Source organism: Polypterus senegalus, chromosome 1 (genome assembly GCF_016835505.1).
Source record: "Polypterus senegalus isolate Bchr_013 chromosome 1, ASM1683550v1, whole genome shotgun sequence".
In the NCBI taxonomy this organism is placed as follows: domain Eukaryota; kingdom Metazoa; phylum Chordata; class Cladistia; order Polypteriformes; family Polypteridae; genus Polypterus; species Polypterus senegalus.
In genome coordinates, this window is record NC_053154.1 from 222,821,930 (window position 1) to 222,828,546 (window position 6,617).

Here is a 6,617-nt window from a genome sequence, read left to right on the forward strand (position 1 = left end):
TCGTGCTCATGACAAGCATTATCTTTTGTCAAAATTTGTCGCTGCGTTTTTAGCTGTGTTGTTATTTTCTCTTTCTGTTTTATATTCAATATATATTGGCGTGGCCACCCAAGAGTCCTTGCTTTTCTTTCCCCAAGTAACCGATCGCCATACAATCAGCTCTGTAATAGACGTTAAGCCATCTGTAAGCTTAGCGCCGATTCTTCATAACGGTTAAAGAACATTGAAATATCTTCGTAGTACATGTTTAATTATTCTATCCTTCACGACACTCCCAGTGAAGAATATAGATTATTTAAATGAAGTTAAAGTTTTATGTGTATAATTTAACAAACATATTTTGCTGCATTTCACCTTAAAAATGATATCGTCATCATATGTAAATACGCGCTTTATAAAGTGGCTCAGGTTGTGAGATATTATAACTATAGTACAAGTTTACAGTGGGGTGATTGTACTTATAAGTACAAACCGTTCTACAAGGAGCAATTGATTGAGTGCATTTAAAGTTCTTGGGATTAAACTGTTTCTGAACCGCGAGGTCTGTACAGGAAAGGCTTTAAAACATTTTGCAGTGGCTGAGACAGCGTGTCCTTGAAGCTGTATACCGATAATTCTCTTTCCGATCAGCTGCTGCTGTGATTCACACTCAGATACAGTGATATAAATACTCCGAGTGCAGTGAGAGAAATATGGAAAAAGATGATCCGCTGTGGCAACTCCTAACGGGAGGAGCTGAAAGAAGAAGAAGAAGAAGAAGAAGAAGAAGAAGTGAGAGTAACAACGCTAAAGCAGTTATGGTATTTGGAATACTATGGCTGTTCCCTGGACCATTATATTGTTACGAGTTAATTACAATCAGATGCATTACACTAATAAACAATATGCAGTTAGTTTCTGTGTATTTATAAAGCCGCGTCATGAAAATAATGAGTAATCACACAAGAACAGTACCATTGCTTTGACGCTGGGTGCCGCCAGTTTGCAAAACCGAGCGGAGAACTTGCGTACGACAAGGCATGAGGTACCGTGGAAAGATGCGTGGCTTTACGCCAAGTGTAGGTTTTATACATCGCGATTTGAACGTGGAAAAGTTCTTACGCAACATTTCTGTGCTTACGCACCGTTTATACATGAGGCCCCTGGTGCTTCCTGTCTTGCTATATGGTTGCGAGACATGGAGGCTTTCCTGTGACCTGAGACGAAGACTGGACTGCTTTGGTACTGTGTCTCTCCAGAAAATTCTTGGGTAGCATTGGTTTGACTTTGTGCGTAATGAGTGATTGATCATAGAGTCCTGAATGGGGCACATTACCTGCATTGTGAGGGAGCGTCAGTTACGTCACTACGGCCACGTAGCATGTTTCCCAGAGGGTGATGCAGCTTGTAAGATCCTCACTGTTGGGGACCCGAGTGGCTGGACCAGGCCAGGCAGATAGAAGGTCATTTCCGGAGGGTGGGACTGGACCGTGTGTCTGCCTGGGGGGTTGCCAACCAGGATCCAGAGTTGTGTCGTTCTGTAGTGGACAATGCATTGTACTAGTGAATGCTTCCCAACTTGACTTGACTAATGTTCTTTTAATAGAGTGAAATGAGATAATAATAAATGGCAAATATTGATTAATGAAATATTCAGAAATGTTCCAGGTCTTAATATTTGCATAGTTGTTAAAATTTGACCATTTTTTATTCAAGCTTCTTTAAGTGATATTCATACTTCAGCTCCAAAAATACTGTACATTACACCATAGGTTATAGTGAAATAAGAAAATTCTAAAAAGAGATTCATGAAACCTATGGAAACGTCATAATATTTAATTAATTGTTGGGACATGATTTTTTTTTTTTTATTGAAGCATACTTAAGTGATCTTCGCACTTCAGTTCCTACTATAGGTTACACAGCCCAGGGAGGAGGAGATTCTTGTAATGGCCTTTGCTCTTCTTTTGCTTCAAACTGCTCATGTGAATATTCCTGTGGCTACAACAACAACTGCTGCCCTGACTTCTGTGACTTTTGTCCCTATGTTAATTTTGGTAAGTGTTTCAGTTTAATGTGAAATTGTTGCAGTAATTAAACATTAAGAAAGTAGAAGTTTTGATTTGGCTTAAACAGAGATTCTGTTTTAATATAGATCAGTGTTTTATTCTGCATTAATTAGAGATGCTTTATTTTAGGTTATTGTGAGCAGTCAACTGCCATGCCAAACACTACTTCAGGTATGTTGATTTTTTTACAGGATTAGAGAACCTAATATTTCAAGTTTAAAGTTAAATTCTGAACTGTAATCAATAAATATGCTTGTTAACAAGATTAATATTTGTAGTTCACTCTAATTTGTTTCTCCTGGATTGGATGAGATTTTTATTCAATGGTGTAATACATTTTATAGAAATGTTAAAACTGAGAACATTTCAGATAGTATTATGAAAGTAAAATGCTTCAAGGTTATGGTAAACTAGCCGTCCCCGCTGTTTCACCCGCATAGAAGTGAAAAAGGATAGCGAGGAGTGCCCTGCCTGGCTCCCTACTCCTGACGTCACGCTTCCCCCTCCCCTTGGCCCTCAGCCTCTGCCTCAGATTAGCACAAATATAACGCTCTTGCAAGCAAACTATGATTCTTAGCCCGATGAGAGAAGTTGCAAAATCAACCGGAATGTTCAAGCAAATTATAGAAGAAAACGTGATTTAAATATGTTAAGTAGTTCTCTCGTTCACTAGCTAAATTGGTACCACAATCGAACTATGATACTTAGTACGATGAAAGATTTCGCAAAATCAAGCAAAACGTTCAAGCAAATTATAGAATAAATCATGATCTAACTCCGTTGAGTAGTTCTCTCGTGAAAAGCATATAGACAGACAGACACTGAATTTTATATATATAGAGATAGGAGCTAAGCAATCCAGTATATTGGTTCTAAACCTAACCAAAACACAATTTTGCTAAATGATAAAAAGATCACAAACATTAAGTTTGTTTTTTTTTAGTTATGAAAAGCTTGGACATCATGTTCTAAATGCCAACATCTTTAATAAATTATGCATGATCGTGTCACATGCAATGCCCATATATAATCACCTGGGCAGTTAGAAAAAAATACTACCGACAGCATAATAGTAGTACCCATCTATAAACAGAAAGGTTACGATAATTGTGTGTTGTGCAGGATTCAATTGGAATTACAGTACATTTTTCGCAAGTACAAAGTGATCATTAAAGTACATCCACTTTCATGAGATTCTCCAAAGAATAATCACCCAAAGTCATCCATTTCAGTATGAGGTGAATGGGGCATCACTAACATAAGTGCAACTAACTGATACTCTTTCTTTATCTTTCACAGATGTACCTGTTGAAGGCTCTTGTAATGGCATTTGCACTGGATGGGCTGGGAACTGCTCCTGTGATTACTACTGCGCTTATAACAACAGCTGCTGCCCAGACTTCTGTGACTACTGTACCTACGTCAATTCAGGCAGGTTTTATATTTTACTGCTGATGTCATGTCCTGGTGTGTTGTACATTCATGCCAGTTCCTTATAGGCCCATTCTGAGGATTAGTGCTTTCTTCAGTTCTAATCAGAAGCTCTTTGTTTTAGGCTATTGTGAGGCTTCAACTACCACATACACCTCTTTAACAGGTACGTTTGCTACTAATGAAATTAAATGCTTCTTTTATTTGGGAATTTAAAAGTTAAGTAAAAGGAACAGCATAATTGTTTTAGAAAGATGAATCTCTCCTGTTAGAGATTTTAAGATTTGATTATCTCTAATGTTGTTTTCATTTTACAAATAGGAAGCAATATGTGATTTTAAAGTTTTGAATCATGATATTTAAGTTATACCTGCCTAAAATTTAAGGCCTAATTATTTTTTAAACTTAAAAAGCATTAATATTGGATCATTTTTGTCAACTTTGTTCTTCTTGAAAGACCAGCTTTAGAGAGAAACAGGTTTACTAATTTTGCATTATATATGTTTATAACAACCCAGCTATCTGCTGTTCGAGGTGTTGTGATGGTGTAACATCCTGTTCCACTTGATTCTGTGTTGGATGTCTGCATTTTGGAGTCTCCATTTCCTAACCTTCTTTGAGTGGGTTCTTTCTGGGACTTCACTATCTTCCCCCAGTCCACAATGAATTGGCACTTTTAAAAAATGGCCAGAGTCACTGCATGGGTGCGTCTGTGAGTGGCCTTAAAATGGACTGGCATCATTCCTGGGGTTGGTCTCTTTCTTGGACCTATCATTGGATAGACTTCTGCTGTCCTTGATCCAATACTGAATAAAAGAGGATTATGGAATGGATGGACTAGGAAGAGTTAATACACAAGATACTGTGTATTTTTTTAATAACTGCAGTAGCTCATTAACCATTGCTACAGACTATCTCTCTGTCTCTCTCTCTTTCTCACTCTGTCAGTAAGAATGAACCAGAGGCATATAAATGACAAGCTGCATTACACGACTTTTACAGCGATTTTCAATCATAGTTTTTGCTTACATGATCTTAGAGAGTCTAGAGCCAGTAATGTAATTTGACATGCCTAGCAACTCACTGTAACTAGTCTGTGATCTGCTCTGTCAAAATTAAATAAGTCTGAGATTATCTTTTATCGTAGGGACATGAGAGGTGACAACAAATGAATGCTCATCGGATAGTACAATGCATAGAATACAGAGACACGAAATAAGGAACATGTGTGTTGTTATACCTCACAAACAGAAGAGAAACTCGTCTTTTCTATGTTTCATGTTTTATTTACCATGACAGAATGGAAAATAGAAATAAAATTGCAGAGTCTGCAGCTGAACTTGCCACACATATTAACTCTTCGTAAAGGCTCAATATCCGTCAGAGAGCACATTATTGCCTGTCACAAAAAGGGGCAAGATGACTGTGCTGAAATGTCAGGACTCAGTCAGTAAGTGTGACATGGGCAGTAATTTTTAGTCATTTAAATTGATATAATTCAATGACTAGACCAGCAACTGTGGTTGGCAAGCCTGACATACCCAATGACTCGAAGTCTTATAATGTGATAACGTCTTAATGAACTGCCAATTGGATTGAACTATTAAAAGGAATTTTAATGTCGAATATATTTACGTATAGAAACTAGTGTATACTGATGCAGATCTAATGATCAGTAGCATTAAGTTCATCTCAGCATGCTAAGGATTTTTCTTATCATGTGCACACTTTTCAAGATGGCCACACAATGTTATCCTGGTTTTGGAATAATTCTAAGTAACCTCACAGTACTTATTTCATTCAGTTTCTGGTTAGGAATTTCTACTTTAACTTAGTGTTATGTTTTCTATATTTTTGACATTTAGATTTTGGTTTTGTTTAGAATTTATAAGCCTTGTGCTGTGATATTTCCATCTCCTACCAGTCCTTGACTGTGTTTTATTTTTTTCCGTTTGATGTTCTTGTTTAAAGTTGCACACGAGTACAAATAATTACAAAAGCAAAAATAATAAAAACTGTCAGACTAGGTAAGTAAATGATTCTCTCCGATTGCAAGGAGCTCCATCTTGCAGTACAGTCTGTTCTGAAAAGAACATCTCCTTCTTGCAGCTGTGGGATTTGTAGGCAGGGAACTGGAAGAGGCGGAGTCAGTTGCCCTCATATTAACATTGATGGCTAATGTTCTTTCAAATGAGTGAAATAAGATAATAATAAATGGCAAAAAATGATTCATGAAATATTTAGAAGTGTTCCATGTCTTAACATCTGCATAGCTGTTGAATATGACTATTTTTTATTGAAACACCTTTAAGTGACATTGATCTTCAGCTCCAAATATACATCACACCATAGTTTATAGTGAAATAAGAAAATTATAAGTAGCAAAATAGATTAATGAAATATTTGGCAGTTGTTCCATGTCTTAATATTTAATTAACTCTAGGGCATTTTTTTTTTACTAATATTCGCACTTCAGTTCCTACTATAGGTTACACAGCTCAGGGAGGAGGAGATTCTTGTAATGGCCTTTGCTCTTCTTTTGCTTCAAACTGCTCATGTGAATATTCCTGTGGCTACAACAACAACTGCTGCCCTGACTTCTGTGACTTTTGTCCATATGTTAATTTTGGTAAGTTTTTCAGTTTAATGTGAAATTATTGCAGTAGTTAAACATTAAGAGAGTGGAATTTTTGATTTTGGCTTGGACAGAGATTCTGTTTTAATGCAGGTACAGATTGTTGTTTTATTCTGCATTAATTAGAGATGCTTTATTTTAGGCTATTGTGAGCAGTCACCTGTCATACCATCCGCCACTGCAGGTATGTTGTTTTTTTACAGGATTAGAGAACCTAATATTTCAGTTTTAAAGTTAAATTCTGAACTGTAATCAATAAATATGCTTGTTAACAAGATTAACATTTGTAGTTATCTCTAATTTGTTTCTCCTGCATTGGATGAGATTTTTATTCAATGGTGTAATACGTTTTATGGAAATGTTGAAACTGAGAATATTTCAGATAGTATTTTGAAAGTAAAATGCTTCAAGGTTATGGTAAACTTGCCGTCCCCTGCGGTTTCACCCACGTAGAAGTGAAAAAGTATAGCGAGGATTGCCCTGCCTGGCTCCCTACTCCTGAC